This window comes from Leucopleurus acutus, assembly GCF_964270905.1.
Source record: "Leucopleurus acutus genome assembly, chromosome: 2".
NCBI classification, from domain to species: Eukaryota; Metazoa; Chordata; class Mammalia; order Artiodactyla; family Delphinidae; genus Leucopleurus; species Leucopleurus acutus.
Window position 1 is genome coordinate 152676640 of NC_139143.1, and position 26063 is coordinate 152702702.

The following is a 26063-nucleotide window of genomic DNA, read 5'->3' on the forward strand; positions in this document are numbered from 1 at the left end:
TTTTCTTCCTCAAGATTGCTTTGGCTATTCAGAGTCTTTTGTGTTTCCATACAAATTGTAAAAATTTTTGTTCTAGTTCTGTGAAAAATGCCATTGGTAATTTTATAGGGATTGCACTGAATCTGTAGATTGCTTTGGGTAGTATAGTCATTTTCACAATATTGATTCTTGGAATCCAAGAACATGGTATATTTCTCCATCTGTTTGTATCATCTTTAATTTCTTTCATTAGTGTCTTATAGTTTTTTGCATACCAGTCTTTTGACTCCTTAGGTAGGTTTATTCCTAGGAATTTAATTTTTTTTGTTGCAGTGGTAAATGGAACTGTTTCCTTAATTTCTCTTTCAGATTTTTCATCATTAGTGTATAGGAATGCAAGAGATTTCTGTGCATTAACTTTGTATCCTGCTACTCTACCAAATTCATTGATTAGCTCTAGTAGTCTTCTCATAGCATCTTTAGGATTCTATATGTATGGTATCATGTCATCTGCGAACAGTGACAGTTTTACTTCCTCTTTTCCAACTTGGATTCCTTTAATTTCTTCTTGTTTTCTGATCGCTATGGCTAAAACTTCCAAAACTATGTTGAATAACAGTGGTGAGAGTGGGCAACCTTGTCTTGTTCCTGATCTTAGGGGAAATGGTTTCAGTGTTTCCCCATTGAGAATGATGTTGGCTGTGGGTTTATCATATATGACCATTATTCTTTTGAGGTAGGTTCCCTCTATGCCTACTTTCTGGAGAGTTTTTATCATAAATGGGTGTTGAATTTTGTCAAAACCTTTTCTACATCTGTTGAGATTATCATATGTTTTTTATCCTTTAATTTGTTAATGTGGTGTATCACATTGATTGATTTGCATATATTGAAGATTCTTTCCATTCCTGGGACAAACCCTCTAGATCATGGTGTATGAACCTTTTAATATGCTGTTGGATTCTGTTTGCTATTATTTTGTTGAGGATTTGTGCATCTATTTTAATCAGTGATATTGGACTGTAGTTTTCTTTTTTGGTGACATCTTTGTCTGCTTTTGGTATCAGGGTGATGGTGGCCTCATAAAATGATTTCAGGAGTGTTCCTCCCTCTGCTGTATTTTGGAAGAGTTTGAGAAGGTTATGTGTTAGTTCTTCTCTAAATGTTTGATAGAATTTGCCTGTGAAGCCATCTGGTCCTGGGCTTTTGTTTGTTGGAAAATTTCTAGTCACAGTTTCAATTTCAGTGCTTGTGATTTGTCTGTTTCTATTTTCTATTTCTTCCTGGTTCAGTCTCGGAAGGTTGTGGTTTTCTAAGAATTTGTCCATTTCTTCCAGGTTGTCCATATTACTGGCACATGGTTGCTTGTGGTAATCTCTCATGATCCTTTGTATTGCTGCAGTGTTAGTTGTTGCTTCTCCTTTTTCATTTCTAATTCTATTGATTTGAGTCTTCTCCCTTTTTCTCTTGATGAGTCTGGCTAATGGTTTATCAATTCTGTTTATCTTCTCAAAGATCCAGCTTTTAGTTTTATTGATCTTTGCTATTGTTTTCTTCATTTCATTTTCATTGATTCCTGATCAATCTTTATGATTTCTTTCCTCCTGCTAACTTTGGGGGTTTTTTTGTTCTTCATTCTCTAATTGCTTTAGGTGTAAGGTTAGGTTGTTTACTTGAGATGTTTCTTGTTTCTTGAGGTAGGATTGTATTGCTATAAACTTCCCTCTTAGAACTACTTTTGATGAATCCCATAGGCTTTGGCTCATCGTGTTTTCATTGTCATTTATTTCTAGGGATGTTTTGATTTCCTCTTTGATCTCTTCAGTGATCTCTTGGTTATTTAGTAGGGTATTGTTTCACCTCCATGTGTTTATGTATTTTATATTTTTTTTCCTGTAATTGATATCTCGTCTCATAGCATTGTGGTCAGAAAAGATACTTGATACGAATTCAATTTCCTTAAATTTACTGAGGCTTGATTTGTGACCCAAGATATCATCTATCCTGGAGAATGTTCCATGAACACTTGGGAAGAAAGTGTATTCTGTTGTTTTTGGATGGAATGTCTTATAAATATCAATTAAGTCCATCTTGCTTAATGTGTCCTTTAAAGCTTGTGTTTCCTGATTTATTTTCATCTTCCATGATCTGTCCATTGGTGAAAGTGGGATGTTAAAGTCCCCTACTATTATTGTGTTACTGTCAATTTCCCCTTTTAGGGCTGTTAGCATTTGCCTTATATATTTAGGTGCTCCTATTTTGGGTACATAAATATTTACCATTGTTATATCTTCTTCTTGGATTGATCCTTTGATCATTATGTAGTGTCCTTCTTTGTCTCTTGTAATAGTCTTTATTTTGAAGTCTATTTTGTCTGATATGAGAATTGCTACTCCAGCTTGCTTTTTATTTCCAGTTACATGGAATATCTTTTTTTCATCCCCTCTCCTTCAGTCTGTATGTGTCTCTAGGTCTGAAGTGGTTCTCTTGTAGACAGCATATATACAGGTCTTGTTTTTGTATCCATTCAGCCAGTGTATGTCTTTTGGCTGGAGCATTTAATCCATTTACATTTAAAGTAATTATCAATATGTATGTTTCTATTACCATTTTCTCAATTGTTTTGGGTTTGTTTTTGTATGTCTTTTCCCTCTGTTGTATTTCCTGCCTAGAGAAGTTCCTTTAGCATTTGTTGTAAAGCTGGTTTCATGGTGCTGAATTCTCTTAACTTTTGCTTGTCTGTAAAGGTTTTAATTTCTCCATTGAATCTTAATGAGATATTTGCTGGGTAGAGTAATCTTGGTTGTAGGTTTTTCCCTTTCATCACTTTAAATATGTCCTGCCACTCCCTTCTGGCTTGCAGTGTTTCTGCTGTAACATCTGCTGTTAACCTTTTGGGGATTCCCTTGTATGTTATTTGTTGCTGTTCCCTTGCTGCTTTTAATAGTTTTTCTTTGTATTTAATTTTTGATAGTTTGATTAGTATATGTCTTGGCATGTTTCTCTTTGGATTTATCCTGGATGGGACTCTCTGCACTTCCTGGACTTGATTGACTATTTCTTTTCCCATATTAGGGAAGTTTTTCACTATAATCTCTTCATGTATTTTCTCAGTCACTTTCTCTTTCTCTTCTTCTGTGACCCCTCTAATTTGAATGTTGGTGCATTTAATGTTGTCCCAGAGGTCTCTGAGACTGTCCTCAATTCTTTTCATTCTTTTTTCTTTATTCTGCTCCCTGGCAGTTATTTCCACCATTTTATCTCCCAGCTCACTTATCCCTTCTTCTGCCTCAATTATTCTGCCATTGATTCCTTCTAGAGTATTTTTAATTTCAGTTATTGTGTTGTTCATCATTGTTTTGCTCTTTAATTCTTGTAGAACCTTATTAAATGTCTCTTGTATTTTCTCCATTCTGTTTCTGAGATTTTGGATCATCTTTATTGCCCTTACTCTGAATTCTTTTTCAGGTAGTTTGCCTATTTCATCTTCATTTATTTGGTCTTGTAGGTTTTTACCTTGGTCCTTCATCTGTAACATTTTTTTTGTCGTTTCATTTTTTTTTTTCTTTTTTGATGCGTGGGCTTGTATTCCTGTCTTACTGGTTGTTTGACCTGAAGCGTCCAGCGCTGGAATTTGCAGGCAGTTGAATAGAGCTGGGTCTTGGTGCTGAGAGGACCTCTGGGAGGCCTCACTCCAATTTATATTCCCTGGGGTCTGAGGCTCTCTGTTAGTCCAGTGGTTTGGACTCAGTGCTCCCATCACATGAGCTTGGGCCCAACCTCCGGCCTGGGAACCAAGATCCTGCAAGCTGCATGGTGTGGCAAAAAAAAAAAAAAAAAAAAAGAAGCAGTGCAATATAAAATAATATAAAACAAAATAAAATTAGAAAGGTAAAAAAATATAATAGGAAAAATAAAAATATAATTGAAACAACCAGTTACTAGGGGTTCCTCCCGTCCCCTTTGGTGTCTGTGGTACCCCACCGGTGCCTGGTAGGTGCCCTAGTTGTGCGAATACACGAATTCCACATCCTCCTAGTCTGCCATCTTGACTCCACCCCACCCTCTGATTAGTTCTTTTTAACTTTCTTTTGTTCTTGAGATGTCCTTCCTGCTGATATTCCAAAAATGAGGTTGGCGTCTCTGCCTCATTCCCAGAATTACATCCCTCATTGATTTCTCTTTAATGTAACTAAAATTTCCCAAGCAAATCTCATTAAAGAGGATTGGAATAATTGGAGGGATGCTTCTTTTACTGAGGATCTGAGGTTTGTATAGGGTCAGAGTCTTAGTGCATGGGAAAAAGGAATGGTAAAAAACATCTTGCAAATAATCAGTGTTTGAGCATGGATATCACCTTTTTCCTTTAATTTTTAATGTTTTTTTTTTAAAGAGAAAGCTATTCAATCATACCTGTTAATGCCAATGACTAATTTAGCTTCTCAGGAAATTTATACTTTCCTTGTCCTTATAGGTCCCTATCTATCTCTAGGATATGCCTTCTCTAATTATCTGCTCCATTATTCCCTTTTTGATTGACAGTCAAATCTTCCCCTATAAGAAATAAGGGAGAAGCTTGGATTCAACAGGCATAATAAACTGGTTCCCAGTCCTGCTTTTCACACTTTTCTAAGTGTGAAAGCCTTGGTTACTTCTGTAAAATGGTGAATAATAATAACTACTTCAGAAAATTGTGGTGAGCATTAAATATATGTACAGTGCTCAGTGTAAAGCCTGATACTTGTAAGTGCTCAATAAGTATTAGTCTGCTCCTCTAAGCTTGTGTAGCACTCGAGTTCTGCTGTGTATTTCCATAGTTCATTCATAGCTAATTGGAAATAGAGATAGATAGCTGCTGAATCCCATGAGAGTTGTAGGCCTATTTTAACAGCTCTCCTTACCTTGGGAAGTTTCTAGAATCTACTCACTTAGAGTCACTCATACAGTGGAGTCTTGAAGTCTGACAATACTATCAATGTAGTGACTAAACCTTCATGTGGTAAAATGAGCACAGATGCAGTTGCAGGAAAGTCCTTTAGTCAATTTCAGAGCTGTTTTGATTAGAAAGCAACGCTGCATATTGGAAAGAGCACGAGCCTTGGCATTAGACAGATCTGTGTTTTAATCCTGACTCTGCTACCTAGAAAATGCTCAATAAATGGCAGCCGATGTTGTTGTAGCAAGTTTGCTTTCACTAGAGATTTGATTTAACTTGACTAAGCCAGCCTTTTCTGGGAAGGTTTCACTAGTGTTTCATTAAACATTGGCTTCTGTCTAGCCCTTTGCATATACTCATAGTCTCCTGACTTTGAATCATGATAATTCCTTCAATAGATAAATGAGTGAAACTTGTTATGTTCCCAGAACTAAGGTCAAATATGGCATTTCAAAGCCAGAGCAGCTTTTCTAGTGTCTTACTATCTTCGGCCTTTTTTTTTTTTTTTTCCCTTGAGGAGTGGGGGAGAACATGGTCAATTTAGAACTCCCTTTTCCTGTACTTTCCCTTTACACTATTTGGTAATTTAGCATGGATGAGCTAGAAGGGAGACCTAGACATTTGCAAAGGTTTGGTTACAACTAGGATGGCTTTATCTTCCCAGAAGGTCTACAAAACATCTGAGGCAGGAGGGGTTTTTAAAGCAGTTAAAGCTAATATTACTGTGCCTCCTCAGGAGTGTGGAAAGAATAATGAGGCATGAATTATGTAAGTAAGACTGAATTAGGCACAGGGTTGGGTGCCTTAAATGAATTCTACATCCCAGAAGTCATTCATTCAACTATCACTGAGCTACTTTGTGTGGAGTGCTGGGGATACAGACATGGCCTCTCTACTCAAGAAGCTCATAGGCAAGCTCATTCAACTCTACCTGCCTCTGAGGTAGATTATTTTCTTTTCCTTCCTTATAGCTGATGAAAGAGGATCTCAAAGAGGTGAAATAGTTGGTCCAAAATTACACAGGTAGTAGGTAGTTAAGCTTAGCTACAAATCCTTTTCTTTTTCCTTTAATCAATATTTGTGCTTATTATGTGTTCTTTTTAGTTATGGCATGTTAGAATGAACGTGGAAGATATATGTAGTGTATAGCTATAGCACTGTCTTCCTAGAATCCCTACTTTCTTCTTAGAAATTCTCCTTTTCCCACTCCAGCCATGTGGTTTGGAAAGGAGCTGCCTAAACCACATTTGGTTGATTCAAGCAAAAAAAATTAGAGTTATTCCCCAGGATTTTTCAGGTGGAAACTAAAGAAATGAGGTAAAATTTCCAAGATATGATACATTGGACTTACTAGCCATGATGTTCTCTGACTTTGAAGTAAGTCCATCTGCAAGTTAAAACAAAAGTAAACCAAACTTAACTCATCTAAGGGGCTGATAAAACTTTGATAACAAAACCAGACAAAGATGATACTAGAAGGAAATTCTATAGGTCCATAACACTTATACGTATTAATGCAAAAATCCAAAATAAATATTTACAAATCAAATCCATCATGTATGCTAAAATACAGGAGTGTGTAGACAAAATAATTTTAAAAGGTGGGATTTATCAAAAAAATTCAAGGATATTTTAATTACTGTTAGTTTAATTTACCACATGAACAGTTTAAAGTAGCAAAACCTATATGATCATCTCAATAGATTAAAAAAATACAAAATTCAGTAACTATGATTAAATCTCCTAGAAAAGTGGAAATTGAAGGGAATTTCTTTAACTAGATAGAGATTATTTATTAAAACCCAAAATTGTTGTAAAAGCCTTAGAAACATTTTCCTTAAAAAGAACAAGAAAAGGGCTTCCCTGGTGGCGCAGTGGTTGGGGGTCCGCCTGCCGGTGCGGGGGACGCGGGTTCGTGCCCCGGTCCGGGAGGATCCCACGTGCCGCGGAGCGGCTGGGCCCGTGAGCCATGGCCGCTGGGCCTGCGCGTCCGGAGCCTGTGCTCCGCGGGGCGGGGGGGGGGGGGGGGGGGGGGGGGGGGGCACGGCAGTGGGAGGCCCGCGTACCGCAAAAAAAAAAAAGAACAAGAAAAGATGCTTGCTGCCCACGTGTCTATTCAACATTACATCTGAGGCTTTAACCCGTATATATAATATAAGAAACAGCAGTAAGAAATATAATTATCTTAAAAACAGGAACAATGCTATTTATTTACAGATGGTTTGATTGTCTACATAGAAATTTCAAGATAAAAATCCATAGAAAATCTACAGATTAACTATTGGAACTAATTATAGAGTCTGCTGAATACTAGATTAATATGAAAAAATTATATGTGATAAAAGTACAAAAATGTGTAGATAAAGAATATATAACAACTGCAAGATAGTGGTTATTTCAGAGACAGAAAAGGAGGAGAATGGTTTTCTAGTGAAGAGATGATTCCAAGAAAAACTTTAATATTTTCTTTGTTTTTAAGGATCTGAAGCTGGCAAAATATTAACACAAGTTAAATCTGGGTTTTTAGTATTCTTAAATACTTTGTAACAAAAATTTAAAAATTCAAACAAATAAATGTTAGCTAGTATTGTAGATCTTTGAAAATAACATAATCAGCATTGAGGTTTAGCGACATTTAATTTAGATTCTTTTAGTCATTAAAAAAAAGAGTCTAATTTTTGTGGCTTAGAAACCTGGGTTCCAATTATTCCTGATGCCTTTGTCTTTAATTGTTGAAATCTACCCTTTGATTACCTGGTCAAGATCATGGATTTAGTAGTCAGAGTGCCAAGGTTGAAATCCTACCTGTATGAATTACTAGCTGCCTGACCTCAGAAGGACAGTTACTTTTCTAAACCACAGTTTTTCATTTGTAAAGCTAAGATGATAATGGCATCTATCTCATATAGCTGTCATTAGGATAAAAATGACACAGGTAAAACATTCAGTGCAACATCAGGTACACTGTGTATACGTATAGATGTTAGATGTTGCTTAAACTTTTTGGACTTCTCAGGGCTATTATAAGAATTGAATGGAAGAATCTGAGTAAAACTCATAGCATAATGCCTGGCACTTACTAGTGCTTCCATAAATCTTAATTCCACTGCCCCTTTTCTGGCTCCCCTACTGTTCACTCTTGAACATTTAATTAGTTTTCTAAATCTAACCAGGTACTGTGTTGAGTATCTTTGATCGCATCTGACTTACGTTTTTTTCCTAACATTTATAACTGTTTGGGGACAAAGAATGTGTTTCTTTATTCTTTTATCATAGCTTAAATTTTGTAACTATCGCTTACAACAGAGAAAAAGTTATCCATACTATTTTTTCCTGTTTCTTGACTTAGGACACATACATGGAGTGCTAAGAGTGCCTGTTTGTCCTCTGGTTGTATGTAGGAGAGATGTACTTTTTTCCCTCAGATTTCCAGAACAAGCTTATAGCATATGAAGAAATTTTTATTTATTCTGGCATTTTTTCATATTTGGGGCTGGCAGTGAGATTTCTCTTCATCTAAAAGTGAAGATGATGCTGAAATCAAAGGAGAATGCATAAGCTAAGAGTAAAGTAGGTAGCTGGGAGCAATGAGTCAGAGCGAGAGGGCTGAATAGGTCACCACTCTGAGGAGGGTGGCCAGGAAACACTGGAAACTGGATAAGGAGAGCCAAGGAACACAGGATCTTATAAAGAGCATGAAGTGGCTGGTTAAAGGAGTTTGATGGGTAGGTGTCATAAATAGGGATGGAGTTTTTCCTCTATGGCTGGATTTTCCAGATTCTTTGTGGCAGGATGCCAGACGGTTGGGTATGTTTAAACCAGGTGTATGGGTGGGTACCGCTTCTAACAAGAGGTGAATTCATTAATCTGTTGAGTATTACTATTTTAAAAGAGCAAGGCTTATGGTGACATCTTTCTTAGATTACTTCTGAAAAACAGGTAAAGATTCTCTTTGTATTTCTATAAAGGTAGTTGAGAGTAAGCTGGGCACATATTTGAGAAAAAGCATGTGATTTGCTGTCTGATTTCAAGGTGAATAATCAGGACTCTGGGGTCTGACTAACTGGAGCAGTGTGAGAAGGAAGGAGTCTCCATATACTCCCTCTAAAACAATCAGCAGCCTAGAGCAGCTCTAGTACCAGGGCCTCCAATTGCTAATCAAATGAAAGGAATGTTTTCCTAAAATTCTTCCTTCAGATTTGAATAAAGGGAATGTATTTTGATGTACTAAATTTCGTGGTATAATGAAAACAGAGCCAGTTGCTGTATTCTGATTATATAACAGGCATGATTGACAAATCCTTTGAGAAAATTGGCAAGCTAATGTTAATGCAATCTGTATTAACCTACAAGACTTACGTAGTCACTAATTTATTTTTAAATGAGTGCAAATACATTTTCCTAGGAAGGAAGCAAGGAACTTCTGACAATCTCAGTGTTACCACAGAGAGATGGAATAATTTGAACAGGAAGAGAGTAAACTAAAAATTCCCTTGTGTTTAAGAATTAAACACATCCCTCTCATCCCACCATAGTTAATATAGTATTAATAAGTCATTCCTAATAAGTGTGGACATCCCTCTCATCCCACCATAGTTAATCTAGTATTAATAAATCATTCCTAATAAGTGTGGGTAACTGTAGTTTTGTCCCCTAGCTCATATTTTATTATTAATTTATTCTTTCTTTAAAAAGAAAAAAGTTGGAGACAATATGATATAGTATAAAAATCAAAAGCTTTTGGAGTTCAAATCCTTTCTTTCTTAGCTATCTGAGCTTGGACTATTTTCAGTTAAACTCTCTGAGTCTCAGTTTCCTCATCTCTTAAATTGGGATAACAGAAAAATCTTACCTTTGTAAAGCTGTGCCTTCTTAAATTGTATACCTTCGGCACCTCACTCTTAAAGAGGCACTTACCTTCACTTCCATCTGGATTAAGAACCAACTTTTTTTTTTTTTACTTTATTTTATTTATATATTTATTTACATCTTTCTTGGAGTATAATTGCTTTACAATGGTGTGTTAGTTTCTGCTTTATAGCAAAGTGAATCAGTTATACAGATACATATGTTCCCATATCTCTTCCCTCTTGTGTCTCCCTCCCTCCCACCCTCCCTATCCCACCCCCCTAGGTGGTCACAAAGCACCTAGCTGATCTCCCTGTGCTATGCGGCTGCTTCCCACTAGCTATCTATTTTACGTTTGGTAGTGTATATATGTCCATGCCACTCTCTCGCTCTGTCACAGCTTCCCCTTCCCCCTCCCCATATCCTCAAGTCCATTCTCTAGTAGGTCTGTGTCTTTATTCCTGTCTTACCCCTAGGTTCTTCATGACATTTTTTTTTCTTAAAGTCCATATATATGTGTTAGCATACGGTATTTGTCTTTCTCTTTCTGACTTACTTCACTCTGTATGACAGACTCTAGGTCCATCCACCTCATTACAAATAGCTCAATTAAGGGAATACGGTCTGCAAAACCATTCTGGAGAACTGGAAGTTCTAATCATGACAAAGACATTGATATTTAAGAGGTACGAAAAGTTGGAATAAAAATATAAGACTGGAAAAAAAAAAAGAGACACTTACTTTCAGGGTTATGCATGTATAAAGTCGGCACCTGAAAGTGAATGCCTCATTAAATTTTGCACCGTTGGCACCTCATTTGCCTCACCTTGGTCCTAGACTTGCTGTCCTATATGGTTGGAATGTGATTTGTGGGCGGGGGTGGGGGTAGGTAAGAAGTGGGGTGGAGAATGGTGCTAAGAGTAAAGAGGTATGCAGAAGCCGTATCACAAAAGGCCTTGTAAGTGATGTTAAGAGGTTTGAATGCTATCTGAGGGTTAATAATTTTTAAAAAAGATTTCCTGAGAAGTCATTAAAAATTTTTCACAGAAGAGCAACTTATTCAGAATTTCACTTGAGAAAGATCATTTTACCTGGTGGGTGAGGAAAGAATGTTAGGGGACAAAGACCCAATCAGTGCAATCCAAGTAAGAGGTGAATGCAATTCTTCAGGTCAGAGATGATGATGGACAAGATTGGCATAAAGACAATGGTATGGAGGGAAATGGAAGTGCTTGAGATATTTAACAGGTAGAATCAACAGAACTTGGTTATGATTAGACATAGACAGTGAATTAAAAGGCGTAGAAAATGTGAACCAAGTTTTTGGCTTGGGCAACTAACTGTATGTTGTGGTGTCATGTCCTGAGAATAGGGAACAGTGAAGAAATAAGATTGAAGAGAAGATTATAATTTCAGTTTGAACATGTAGAATTTGAAATATCTGCAAGACATCAAGTAGAACTGGTTAGTAAATAGTTCACCCTATGGGACAGGAATTTAAAAGAGTGATCTAGGCTGGAGATACAGAATTGGGAACCATCCGTGTTTAAGCCATGAATGATATTGCCTGGTAATGGTATGTTGTTTGAAAAGAGGGCCTAGGAAAGAACCACAGTGAATGCCAGCTTTTAAAGGTTAGGTATAGGAAAAGAAGCCAACAAAGTTTAAGAAAGTTTGTCCAGGAAGATAGGAGGAAATCTACAGAGCCTCACATAAGAAACTTTGGTAACTCCTAACCTGTGCAAAACTCACCACTATGCCCCTTCCTAGAATGCAGTATGCAGGCATCAATTTCCCTTTACTTATAGCTTTTTGCCCTCATTCTGAAATGTGAAGCCTGGCCTGCCTCAAATTCCTTTTCCTAACCTGTTTCTTCCTTGCATCAGTTCCGGGCCTCTTGCTTCAGTGCCTACCTTCATCTTTGCACTATCCTTTTAGATCTGATGCTTGATCTTCTCCTTCTGGTACTGACTTTGTCCGTTATGCTTTGCTGCAATTTCCAATATGCTCCTAGACCCCATCTAATTCTTCTATCAGGTTTGCCTTGACTCAAACTGAAGGAGATCAGACAGCTCTTTCACCAGGTGCTAGGCCCAGTGGAGGCAGCATTTCATCATTATTACTGGGAGGTCACTGGGAGGTAAGCATTGGCTTACTGCTTTCGTAGTTCCTTTGGCCGGTACATTACAAACCTGCCTAAACAAGCCCATCCCATTGAGCTTACTTGCCTGAGGTATTTTCAATAGACAAAGTAGAGTGACAAGTGCTTAACTTACATAATAAGTTTGTATTAGATTCTATCTGAATTATATATAAAGTGGAGAGTATTATATATTGAAGAACATCAACAATTCTAAATATGCTTAAACAAAGAGAGAGAAGATAGCATATATATGAATCATTGTTTAATGAGCTTAAAATCTCTCCAAGAGGGAATCACAAATTCATACAATTTCCTTAGAATGTGTTCTTTAAACTTGTATGTCGGTTGGTGGAAAATACCATGAAAAAGACAAACTTCTGGAACTGGCCTTTTTCTGTGGAACCTTGCTCTCTAGGAAGGTCAAACTCTAAGAAAAGTTGAAAAGGATGTTTGGCTATGAAGCTACTGGTTTAAGTAGTAACCAAATCTGTCTTCTACACATGGCCGATTCTTTTTGAAGAGATGTAACCCAGTACAGTACACCAACCTGAGCATCAGGACAACTTAATTCTATTTCCTGTTTTTACTGTAATCCACTCTTTGAACTTGAGGAATTTGCTTCCTCTCTTAAGACCTCAGTTTCTCTCTTTATGAAATGAAGGAGTTAAAAGATTGGACTAAATTATTCCAAGAGCCTTTCTAACTAAGAATCTACCATCTTTGGTCAAAAAATGGTGCCTCACAGATCTTGATAAAAAAAAAAAAAGATGAGTTCTGGGAAAGCCAGAATTTTTTTCTGAACAGGTTTTATTTGTTTGTTTCTTTGTTTTTGTCACATGAATTTTGAAATAGAATCTCAGGGCTAAAAGAGAATTCAGTGTACAAGAATTTTCTCTAAAATGATCTGACCCAGTAGTTATTCAGCCTCTTTTTGAACACATCTAGTGATAGGGAACTCACTTTTTATAGAGTCAGCTCATTTTATTGTTGGACTGATTTGATGGCTAGTAAGTTCTTTCTTATATTAACCTGAAACCTGTCTCCCTATAGCTTCCACCTATTATTTGTGCCATCTGTCAGATGCACATACCTGATTTAAATCCCATCTTCACTACTTACTAGATTTGTGAGAGTAGGAATATCACTTAACATCTTTGAGTTTCTATTTTCTCATCTAATAATGGATATTTTGATTCCTATATTCCATGGTAATGTGATTAATGAGATAGTGCTTTAGGTTGTCTGTACTAGGCTCTAGTTGGGAAAGACTTCATAGGGTACTTGATATTTGGCAAAGATCATGAAGGATGGATAGGAATTTCTATAGAGGAGGGTGCAATAAGGAGGAGACAGGTAGATGACAGGTTGGTCGTTTGGGGCAGAGAGAATAGCAATGAACAAAAAAAAGGAGGTATACAAATCAAGTTCAGAAATCCTCTAGTGGTAAGGTTTGGTTAGATTTTTCAATGCCTAGGGCCAAAGAGAGAGGGTGATAGGAGATGATCCAGGAAAAATAAGCTGCAGGCAGACTATGAAAGGACCTGTACACCATGCTACATTCAAATATGCTACTCCTAGAGGTTACTGAGTTTAAAGAAAATCATAAAGAAAGAGTGGATAGCTGAGCTAGGATTTAAATTCATGCCTTCTGAGACTATGTCTCACAGCACCATAACTTTTGAGACATTAAAAAATCATCCTTTTATTGTTATAGAATTACAGAAAAAAAATTCCTTCCTTCCGGCACTACGCACCAGAATCCAAGAAGAGCTCTGACCTAGTTCCTGAGGCCTTCCATCAGGATAAATCACAGTGCTGTGCTGTCAAACTAGTGAATTTCTTTGCTTTCTAGGAGCCTAGGCTTATAATAGGAAAAACATTAGGGAGAAAGAAAGGAATATTCTGCCCACTTCTCAAATAGACATGGCTGTACACTGTAGTAGAAAGTGCTCTGACTATGTGACAAACAAGAGTTAGGTTCAAATCCTAGCTCTGCCATTTACTAGCTGTATATGTAATATATTTCTCACTCTTCCCCTGAGCCTCAGTATGTTCATCAGTAACATGGGAATTATGGTGCTTCCCTGCCTATTTTTTCTGAAATCATTATCAGGGAATACTATTATGATTGTCAAAGTCCTTTGAAAATCATAAATTGATATTTTGTTACTACTATTATCAGGAAATCACCAAAGTGAGAGGGCACCAGTACAGATCAGGATTGCCCTGACACATGCTGTCTGGACTTAGGGTAAAATCAGTAAGATTTGTCTACAGTGGCTCTGACTTTTCCCCTCTGTCATTTTCCCTTTTCTTCTTTTTCTCCCACTCACTTCTTTTGGCTGAAAAGCCTAGTGTCCTGTCTTTTTCTCTTCTCTTCCCTTCCCAAATGTTCCCCGGATAAACTCTACTGGTATGTCATTGAGAAACAAGGTCCAAAGGTCAATATGAGATCTTCTGTCTTTCATAAAGGTTCCCATTGGAACCTCATCTTTCATAGAAAAGGAAAAAGTATTATTTATTTATTTTTTCATTCAGAAATTACTTGTTCAGCACCTAAAGTATATTTTACACATGGTGAAATATTTAGAGAGATTAGACAATCAAGAAAAGTAAGAACTTGGTGGAATTCAAGGACTTCTTCATTTGTTGATTTGTTCGTTTGTCATTTGTTCTATCTCGTATTCATTTAAAATTATGTGCTTTAGCACCGACTATGTATTACTAGACATTGTGTTAGGCAACATGTGAGGCACCAAGGACCCAATGGTACCATTTAGATCATCACACATCAGGTTCATGCTGGTTCTAAATGTTCTTAGTTTATTCTTAGGCATAGGTCCTAGGAATGCAACACCTTGGTGTGGTAGCAAGAATCAAAGGAAGTGAGACAGTGTAAAAGGGTTGCCTTTTCTCCACAGCCTTGACAATGTTTGTTATTTGTGTTCTTTTTGATGATAGCCATGCTGACAAGTGTGAGGTGATATCTTTTATTTTTTAACATCTTTATTAAAGTATAATTGCTTTACAATGTTGTGTTAGTTTCTGCTGTATAACAAAGTGAATCAGCTATATGTATACATATATCCCCATATACCCTCCCTCTTGCATCTCCCTTCCACCCTCCCTATCCCAACCCTCTAGGTGGTCACAAAGCACCTAGCTGATCTCCCTGTGCTTTGCAGCTGCTTCCCACTAGCTATCTGTTTTACATTTGGTAGTGTCAATATGTCAATGCTACTCTCTCACCTCGTCCCAGCTTACTCTTTCCCCTCCCAGTGTCCTCAAGTCCATTGTCTATGTCTGCATCTTTATTCCTGTCCTGCCCCTAGGTTCATCAGAACAATTTTTTTTTTTTAGATACCATATATATGTATTAGCATACGGTGTTTGATTTTCTCTTTCTTAACTTCACTCTGTATGACAGACTCTAGGTCCATCCACCTCACTACAAATAACTCAATTTCATTTCTTTTTATGGCTGAGTAATATTGCATTGTATATATGTGCCACATCTTCTTTATCCATTCATCTGTCGATGGACACATAGGTTGCTTCCATGTCCTGGCTGCTGTAAATAGTGCTTCAATGAACATTGTGGTACATGACCCTTTTTGAATTATGGTTTTCTCAGGGTACATACCCAGTAGTGAGATTGCTGGGTCATATAGTAGTTCTATTTTTAGTTTTTTAAGGAACCTCCATACTGTTCTACATAGTGGCTGTATCAATTTACATTCCCACCAACAGTGCAAGATGGTTCCCTTTTCTCCACACCCTCTACAGCATTTATTGTTTGTAGATATTTTGATGATGGCCATTCTGACTGGTGTGAGGTGATACCTCACTGTAGTTTTGATTTGCATTTCTCTAATGATCAGTGATATTGAGCATCCTTTCATGTGTTTGTTGACAATCTGTATATCTTCTTTGAAGAAATGTCTATTTAGGTCTTCTGCCCATCTTTGGATTGGGTTGTTTATTTTTTTGATATTGAGCTGCATGTGCAGCTTGTATATTTTAGAGATTAATCCTTTGTCAGTTTCTTTGTTTACAAATATTTTCTCCCATTCTGAGGGTTGTCCTTTCGTTTTGTTTATGGTTTCCTTTCCTGTGCAAAAGCTTTTAAGTTTCATTAGGTCACATTTGGTTTTTTTTGTTCGTTTTTATTTCCATTTCTCTAAGAGGTGGGTCAAAAAGGATCTTGCTGTGATTTATGTTAGAGTGTTCTTCCTATATTTTCCTCTAAGAGTTTTATACTGTCTGACCTTAAATTTAGGTCTTTAATCCATTTTGAGTTTATTTTTGTGTATGGTGTCAGGGAGTGTTCTAATTTCATTCTTTTACATGTAGCTGTCCAGTTTTCCCAGCATCACTTATTGAAGGGACTGTCTTTTCTCCATTGTATACCCCTGCCTCCATTATCAAAAAGAAGATGACCATATGTGCATGGGTTTATCTCTGGATTTTCTGTCCTGTTCCACTGATCTATATTTCTGTTTTTGTGCCAGTACCATACTGTCTTGATTACTGTAGCTTTGTATTATAGTGTGAAGTCAGGGAACCTGATTCCTCCACCTCCATTTTTCTTTCTCAAGGTTGCTTTGGCTATTCTGGGTATTTTATGTTTCCATACAAATTGTGAAATTTCTTGTTCTAGTTCTGTGAAAAATGCCATTGATAGTCTGATAGGGATTGCATTGAATCTGTAGATTGCTTTGGGTAGTAGAGTCATTTTCACAATGTTGATTCTTCCAATCCAAGAACATCGTATATCTCTCCATCCTTTGTATCATCTTTAATTGCTTTCATCAATGTCTTATAGTTTTCTGCATACAGGTCTTTTGTCTCCTTCAGTAGGTTTATTCCTAGGAATTTTATTCTTTTTGTTGCAGTGGTAAATGGGAGTGTTTCCTTAATTTTTCTTTCAGATTTTTCATCATTAGTGTATAAGAATGCAAGAGATTTCCGTGCTTTAATTTTATATTCTGCTACTGTACCAAATTCATTGATTAGCTCTAGTAGTCTTCTGGTAGCATCTTTAGGATTCTCTATGTTTAGTATCATGTCACCTTCAAACAGTGCCAGTTTTACTTCTTTTCCAATTTGGATTCCTTTTTCTTTTCTGATTCCTAGCAGTGGCTAAAACTTCCAAAACTATGTTGAATAATAGTGGTGGAGTGGGCAACCTTCTCTTGTACCTGATCTTAGAGGAAATGTTTTCAATTTTTCCCCACTGAGAACGATGTTGGCTATGGATTTGTTATATATGGCCTTCTTTTTTTTTTTTTTTGCGGTAGGCTTCCTCTATGCCTGCTTTCTGGAGAGTTTTTTTTATCATAAATGGGTGTTGAATTTTGTCAAAACCTTTTTCTACATCTACTGAGACGATCATATGGTTTTTATCCTTCAATTTGTTAATATGGTAGATCACATTGATTGATTTGCATATGTTGAAGAATCCTTGCATTCCTGGGATAAACCCCACTTGATCATGGTGTATGATCCTTATAATGTGCTGTTGGATTCTGTTTGTTAGTATTTTCTTGAGGATTTTTTCATGTTTATGTTTATCAGTGGTATTAGCCAGTAGTTTTCTTTTTCTGTCACATTTGTCTGGTTTTGGTATCAGGGTGATGATGGCCTCGTAGAATGATTTTGGGAGTGTTGCTCCCTCTGCTATATTTTGGAAGAATTTGAAAAGGATAGGTGTTGGCTCTCTTGTAAATATTTGATAGAATTTGCCTAGAAGCCATCTGGTCCTGGGCTTTTGTTTGTTGGAAGGCTTTTAATCACAGTTTCCATTTCAGTGCTTGTGATTGGTCTCTTTATATTCTCTATTTCTTTCTGGTTCAGTCTCAGAGGGTTGTGGTTTTCTAAGAATCTATCCATTTCTTCCAGGTTGTCCATATTATTGGCATATAGTTGCTTATTGTAATCTCTCTTGATCCTTTGTATTTCTGAAGTGTCACTTGTTACTTCTTTTTCATTTCTACTTCTGTTGATTTGAATCTTCTTTTTCTTCTTGATGAGGCTGGCTAATGGTTTATCAATTTTATTTATCTTCTCAAAGAACCAACTTATAGTTTTATTGATCTTTGTTATTGTTTCCTTCATTTCTTTTTCATTTATTTCTGATCTGATCTTTATAATTTCTTTCCTTTTGCTAACTTTGTTTTTTTGTTTGTTTGTTTTTGTTGTTCTTCTTTCTCTAATTGCTTTAGATATAAAGTTAGGTTGTTTACTTGAGATGTTTCTTGTTTCTTGAGGTAGGATTGTATTGCTATAAACTTCCCTCTTAGAACTGCTTTTGCTGTATCCCATAGGTATTGGGTCATCGTGTTTTCTTTGTCATTTGTTTCTATGTACTTTCTGATTTCTCCTTTGATTTCTTCAGTGATCTCTTGGTTATTTAGTAACGTATTGTTTAGCTTGCATGTGTTTGCATTCTTTACTTTTTTCCCTGTAATTGATTTCTAATCTTATAGCATTGTAGTCAGAAAAGATGCTTGATATGATTTCAATTTTCTTAACTTTACTGAAGCTTGATTTGTGACCCATGATGTGATCTATCTTGGAGAATGTTCCATGAGCACTTGAGAAGAAAGTTTATTCTGTTGTTTTTGGGTGGAATGTCCTATAAATATCAATTAAGTCCATCTTGTTTAATGTGTCATTTAAAGCTTGTGTTTCCTTATTTATTTTCATTTTGGATGATATTTCCATTGGTGAAATTGAGGTGTTGAAGTCCCTTACCTCTATCCCCTACTGTTTCTGTTTATTCCCTGTTTTAAGCCTGTTAGCATTTGCCTTATGTATTGAGGTCCTCCTATTTTGGGTGCATAAATATTTACCACTGTTATATATTCTTCTTGGACTGATCCCTTTATTGTTGTGTAGTGTCCTTCTTTGTCTCTTGTAATAGTCTTTGTTTTAAAGTTTATTTTGTCTGATATGAGAATTGCTACTCCAGCTTTCTTTTGATTTCCATTTGCATGGAATATCTTTTTCCATACTTTCAGTCTGTATGTGTCCCTAGGTCTGAAGTGGGTCTCTTGTAGACAGCATATATACAGGTCTTATTTTTGTATCCATTCAGCCAGTCTGTGTCTTTTGTTTGGAGCATTTAATCCATTTACATTTAAAGTAATTATCAATATGTATGTTCCTATTAACATTTTCTTTATTGTTTTGGGTTTGTTTTTGTAGGTCTTTTCCTTCTCTTTTGTTTCCTGCCTAGAGAAGTTCCTTTAGCATTTGTTGTAAAGCTGGTTTCGTGGTGCTGAATTCTCTTAACCTTTGCTTGTCTGTAGAGGTTTTAATTTCTCCATCAAATCTGAATGAGATCCTTCTGGGTAGAGTAATCTTGGTTGTAGGTTTTTCCCTTTCATCACTTTAAATATGTCGTGCCGCTCCCTTCTGGCTTGCAGTTTCTGTTGAAAGATCAGCTGTTAACCTTATGGGGATTCCCTTGTATGTTTTTTATTGCTTTTCCCTTGCTGCTTTTAATAGTTTTTCTTTGTATTTAATTTTTGATAGTTTGATTAATATGTGTCTTGGTATGTTTCTCCTTGGATTTATTCCGTATGGGACTCTCTGGGCTTCCTCGAGTGGCATGACTATTTCCTTTCCCATGTTAGGGAAGTTTTCAACTATAATCTCTTCAAGTATTTTCTTAGACCCTTTCTTTTTCTCTTCTCTTCTTCTTTGGGACCCCTATAATTCGAATGTTGGTGCATTTAATGTTGTCCCTGTGACCTCTGAGATGTCAATTCTTTTCATTCTTTTTTCTTTATTGTTCTCTGTGGTAGTTATTTCCACTATTTTGTCTTCCAGTTTACTATTCTGGTCTTCTGCCTCAGTTATTCTGCTATTGATTCCTTCTAGAGAATTTTTAATTTCATTTATTGTGTGGTTCATCATTGTTTGTTTGCTCTTTAGTTCTTCTAAGTCCTTGTGAAACATTTCTTATATTTTCTTCATTCTATTTACAAGATTTTGGATCATCTTTACTATCATTACTCTGAATTCTCTTTTCAGGTAGCTTGCCTATTTTCTCTTCATTTGTTTGGTCTGGTGGGTTTTTACCTTGCTTCTTCATCTGCTGCATATTTCTCTGTCTTCTCATTTTGTTTAACTTAGTGTGTTTGGGATGTCCTTTTTGCAAGCTGCTGGTTCATAGTTCCCTTTTTTTTTGGTGTCTGCCCCCAGTGGGTAAGTTTGGTTCAGTGAGTTTTTTACGCTTCCTGGTAGAGGGGACTGGTGCCTGTGTTCTGGTGGGTTGGGATGGTTCTTGTCTTTCTGGTGGGCAGGGCCATGTCCAGTATTGTGTTTTGGGGTTTCTGTGAAGTTAGTATGATTTTAGGCAGCCTCTCTGCTAATGGGTGGGGTTGTATTCCTGTCTTGCTGGTTGTTTGGCATGGGGCATCCTGCACTGGAGCTTGCTGGCCGTTGGGTACATCTGGGCCTTAGTGTTGAGACAGAGATTTCTGGGAGAGCTCTTGCCAATTTATATTACATGGGACCAGGAGGTCCCTGATGGTCCAGTGTCCTGTACTCGGCTTTCCCACCTCAGAGGTTCAGCCCTGACATTAGGCCTGAGCACCAAGACCCTGTCAGCCACATGGCTTAGAAGAAAAGGGAGAAAAAAAAGAAAGAAAATAATAAATATTTTTTTAATTATTAAAATAAAAGAAATTTAAATTATTAAAATAATTAAAAAGTAATAATAATACCAAAACAAAGAAGAGAGCAACCAAACCAATAAACAAATCTACCAATGATAACAAGTGCTAAAAACTATACTAAAATAAACATAAAAATCAGAAACATGTCAGTCGCAGACAGCAAACCCTAAGTCTACAGCTGCTCCCAAAATTCACTGCCTCAGTTTTGGGATAATTCATTTTCTGTTGAGCTATTCCACAGTTGCAGGGTACATCAAGTTGATTGTGGGGATTTAATCTGCTGCTCCTGAGGCTGCATAGAGAGACTTCCCTTTCTCTTCTTTGTTGACACAGCTGCTGGGGTTCAGCTTTGGTTTCGGCCCCACCTCTGCATGTAGGTCTCCCTCAGGCCTCTGTTCCTGCCCCGACAGGACAGGGTTAAAGTAGCAGCTGATTAGGGGGCTCTGGCTCACTCATGCCGGGGGGAGGGAAGAGTATGGTAGTTACAATTGGAATGCGGGGCGAGCCTGTGGAGGCAGAGGCCAGCGTGATGTTTCAACAGCCTGAGGTGCACCATGTGTTCTCCTGGGGAAGTTGTCCCTGGATCATGGGACCCTGTCAGTGGTGGGTTGCACAGGCTCCCAGAGGGTGTGGAAAGTGACCTGTGCTTGCACACAGGATTCTTGGTGGCTGCAGCAGCAACATTAGAGTTTCATGGTATCCATCTCTGGTATCCAAGCTGATAGCCACAGCTCACGCCTGTCTCTGGAGCTCATTTAGGCAGTGTTCTGCCTTCTGTGGGCAGACGGGGAAGGAATCCCCTCTTCTGGCACACCTTGAAACAATGCTCTCTTGCCTCTTAGACAGGTCCAGAGTTTTTCTTGGACTCGCTCCCAGCTAGCTGTAGTGCACTAGCCCCCTTCAGGCTGTGTTCTCTCAGCCAACCCCAGTCCTCTCCCTAGGATCTGACCTCTGAAGCCAGAGCCTCAGCTCCCAGCCCCCACCCACCCCGGTGGGTGAGCAGACAAGCCTGTTGGGCTGGTGAGTGCCGGTTGGCACCGATCCTCTGTGCGGGAATCTCTCTGCTTTGCCCTCTGCACCCCTGTTGTTGCGCTCTCCTCCGTGGCTCCAAAGCTTCCCCCCTGCCCAACTCCTGTCTCCACCAGTGAAGGGGCTTCCTAGTGTGTGGAAACATTTCCTCCTTCACAGCTCCCTCCCAGAGGTGCAGATTCTGTCCCTATTATTTTGTCTCTGTTTTTTCTTTTGCCCTTCCCAGGTACATGGGGATTTTCTTGCCTTTTGGGAAGTCTGAGGTCTTCTGCCAGTGTTCAGTAGGTATTCTGTAGGAGTTGTTCCACATGTAGCTGTATTTTTGATGTATTTGTGGGGAGGAAGGTGATTTCCACGTCTTTCTCCTCCACCATCTTGAAGGTCCCCCCGAAGTGATATCTTATTGTGGTTTTGATTTACAGTTCCCTGATGATTAGCCATGTTGAGCATCTTTTCATGTGCCTGATGGCCATCTGCATTTCCTCTTTGGAAAAATGTCTATTCAGTTCTGCCCATTTTTAAATCAGGTTGTTTGTTTTTTGTATATTTAGTTAATATGAGCTGTTTATATGTTGACTATTAACCCCTTATTGGTCATATCATTTGAAAATATTTTCTCCCGTTCAGTAGGGTGCTTTTCATTTTGTCAATGGTTTCCTTCACTGTGCAAAAGCTTTTATGTGTAGTTAGGTCCCATTTGTTTATATTTGTTTTTATTTCCTTTACTTTAGGAGACAAATCCAAAAAATATTGCTGTGATTTATGTCAAAGAATGTTCTGCCCATGTTTTCCACTAGGAGTTTTATAGTATCCAGTCTTAATTTAGATCTTTAATCCATTTTGAGTTTATTTATATATATGGTATTAGAGAATGTTCCAATTTCATTCTTTTACATGTAGCTGTCCAGTTTTCCCAGTACCACTTATTGAAGAGACTCTTTCCTCCATTGTATATTCTTGCCTCCTTTGTTGTAGATTAATTGACCATAAGTGTGTGGGTTTATTTCTGAGCTTTCTATCCTGTTCCATTTATCTATGTGTCTGTTTCTGTGCCAGTACCATACTTTCTTGATTATTGTCACTTTGTAATGTAAACTGGGATAGCCACTGTGGAAAACATTATGGAAGTTTCTCAAAAAACTAAAATAGAACTGCCATAAAACCCAGCACTTCCACTCCTTGGTATATATCTGGAAAAAGACAAAAACACTAATTCCAAAATAGACATGCACCCCAATGTTCATAGCAGCATTATTTACAATTTCCAAGATATGGAAGCAACCAAAGTGTTCATAAAGGATAACTGGATAAAGAAGATGTGGTATATATATACAATGGAATACTACTCAGCCATAACAAAGAATGAAAATTTGTCATTTGCAACAACATGGATGGACTTGGAGGGTGCTGTGCTAAATTAAATAAGTCAGACAGAGAAAGGTAAGTACTGTATAATATCACTTATATGTGGAATCTAAAAAACACAACAAACTAGTGAATATAACATAAAAGAAGCAGACTCACAGATATAGAGAACAAACTAGTGGTTGCCAGTGGGGAGAGGGGCAATGTAGGGGAGGGAGAGTGTACAAACTACTGAGTGTAAGATAGGCTCAAGGATGTATTGTACGACATGGGGAATGTATCCAATATTTTATAATAACCATAAATGGAAAGTAACCTTTAAAAATTTTATAAAGAAAACAAAGTGAGACAGTCTTAGCTTTCTTACCTCCAGCTCTGTTTGAATTCCATCTATGTGAAGTTGGCATGCTACTTAACTTCCCTGACTCTGTTTTCATGGCAAGAGACATGAAGGCTTAATGTATGTTAAAGCACATGGGTCAATTCCTGGTACATAGTAGGTGCTCCAGAAATGTTATTTTTTCTTTCTTCTTTCTTCCCTTTTTTATCTTCTCTTCTTGTCTATGAATATCCCTGTTTGTCCTGAAAACATAGAAAGAAGTTGTGACTAGCAAGGCTGAAATATATCTGCTCCGAGAGCAGTTTTGCAGACGGTCTAAAGCAGAGCATTTGCAAAGGGGTATTTGTTGTTCGTTATAATTTCTCACACACTTTCCAGTTTACAAAGCACATTTACACACATCATCATAATTAATCTTCACAAAAACCATGCAAGGTGAAGCTTATTATCTCATTCTCTAGGTGAGGAAACTGAAGCTTACAGAGTCTTAGTGACTTTCTGAGAACATATAGACAATCAGAATTGGCTTTTGGTCTTTTAATATGCTGTCTTTTGGTCTTTATTTGTTTTGCTGTCTCACACTGAATTTTAAGCTTAAAATCTTCCACCAAGCTTTCCCATTTTCCTGGCTACAGGCATGTCTTTAAGACTACAGGGCACTGATACAACTTCCTTTTTCTTATATTCCCTCTATGATGCATGAAACTGATGCAGTCTTTGTGGATTCAGAAGTCCAGAGATTAGTTTGGCTGTTTAGGGAGCAAAACATGTAGCCCACTCCTGTTGCCTTAATTCTGACCATCATCTCTTACTTGGACTATTGAAATAGGCCTCCTTCTTCTCCTTGCCTTACTGTTGACCTCTCATACCCCTGAGGATATTCTTAACGCTGCAAAACTCAACTCTGCTCAGATCCTTCCATGCTTAAAACAAAATAAAACATTGTTTCCCCATATCCTGCAGAACTGAGGTCTGAGCAACTTGGTCTGTGTCAAGGCTCCTCAGCTCCCATCATGTCCTGATAAGCATCCTGCCTTTTAGTAATACTCGTCTTGCCTTAAGAGCATTAAAGATGTTTTTCCTTCCTTCTAGGAATTCCTCCTTTTCATCTCCCTTGGTGAACTCTTTTTTCTTTTGCACTTCAAAACCTGGGTAGGATTAGATGACACTCAACTAAATCATGACAGAATTCCTCCCTATGCACTGCCATAGCACTTCTTACACTGTAGAGTAATTGCCTATTTTTTATGTCTGTATGCCTTGAGTACAGGGTCTTTCCTTATCTCCTCTGTTTTCCTATTGCTGTCTCTAGTACCTGACAGTTTTTCATCATTAAGTATAATAATACCTGTAGATTTTTTGTAGATGTTTGTTATTGAGTTAAATTCATTCTCCTTTATTCCTATTTTTCTGAGAATTTCCATTATGAATGGGTGTTGAATTTTTTCAAATAGTTTTCTACATCAATAGATGTAATCATGTAACTTTTCCTGTTTAACTCATTAATATGGTGAATTACATTGATTGGCTTTTGAATACTGAATCATCCCTGAATAAATTCCATTTGGTTACAGCATATAATCAAATTCTTTTTACATAATGCTGAATTCTTTGCTAATATTTTGTTAAGGATTTTTGAGTCTATATTTATGAGGGATATTGGTTTGTAGCTTTTATTTTTGTATTGCCTTTGTTTTGTTTTGATATCAGTTTAAAATAATAGCTTTATAGAGTGAATTATGAAGTGTTCCCTCCTCTTCTATTTTCTGTAAGAGATTATTTAAAATTGGTATTAAATCTTATTTAAGCATTTGATAGAATTCTCCAATGAAGTCATTTGGGCCTGGAGATTTCTTTTTTAGGAATTTTTAAATTATAAATTAAATTTCTTAATAGTTATAGGGCTATTCAAGTTATCTGTTTCATACTGTGTAAGTTGTAGTAATTTGTGTTTGTCAAGGAATTGATCTATTTCAGTTAATTTGTCAATTAGAGTTGTTCATAATATTTTCTATTTTCCATTTGATATCTTTATTTCTTTGTCACTCTTGGGAGAGGTTTATCAATTTTATTGATCTTTTCAAAGAACCAGCTCTTTGTTTCATTGATTTTCTCTATATTATTTTTCTGTTTCAATGTCATTTATTTCTGCTCTTATTTCCTTACTTTTGCTTGCTTTGATTTAAAATTTTGTTTTTTTCTTGTTCATGAGGTCAGAGCTTAAATTACTGATTTAAGACTTTTCCTCTTTTCTAATGTGTGTATTTAGTGTTATAAAATTTCCTTTCAACATTGCTTTAGCTATGGCTCATAAATTTTGATGAGGTCTATTTTCATTTTTCATTCAGTGAAATGTATTTTTAAAAAGTTTCCCTTGAAAATTCCTCTTAGTCTCATAGATTATTTATAAATTTGTTGTTTAGTTTTTAATTTATTTGGAGATTTTCCTGTTATCTTTCTATTAATGATTTCTAGTTTAGTTCCATTGTGGCCAAAGAACACACTCAGTATGATTCCAATTCTTTTAAATTTGATAAAATTTGTTTTATAGGCCAATAGATGGTCTGTCTTTGTAGGTGTTGGTAGGTACTTGACAATAATATTTATTCTACTCTTATTTGATAGAGCATTCTATAAATGTCCATTTTGTGTCCTGTTGATTGCTGGCATTGTTGAGTTCTATACTGATTTTCTGTCATTGTTGTATTGTTGAAATATCCAACTGTAATTGTGGAT

General features: G+C 37.0%; 1 protein-coding gene and 1 long non-coding RNA gene across 3 annotated transcripts in view; one reads left to right on the top strand and one right to left on the bottom strand.

The window, feature by feature from the left end:
- LOC309957973 overlaps positions 1–26063 on the bottom strand; it is a 624415-nt gene that overhangs the window by 513213 nt on the left and 85139 nt on the right. The window lies entirely within an intron of this gene.
- AGBL4 (AGBL carboxypeptidase 4) overlaps positions 1–26063 on the top strand; it is a gene marked incomplete at both ends in the record, with an annotated part of 1417540 nt that overhangs the window by 438652 nt on the left and 952825 nt on the right. The window lies entirely within an intron of this gene.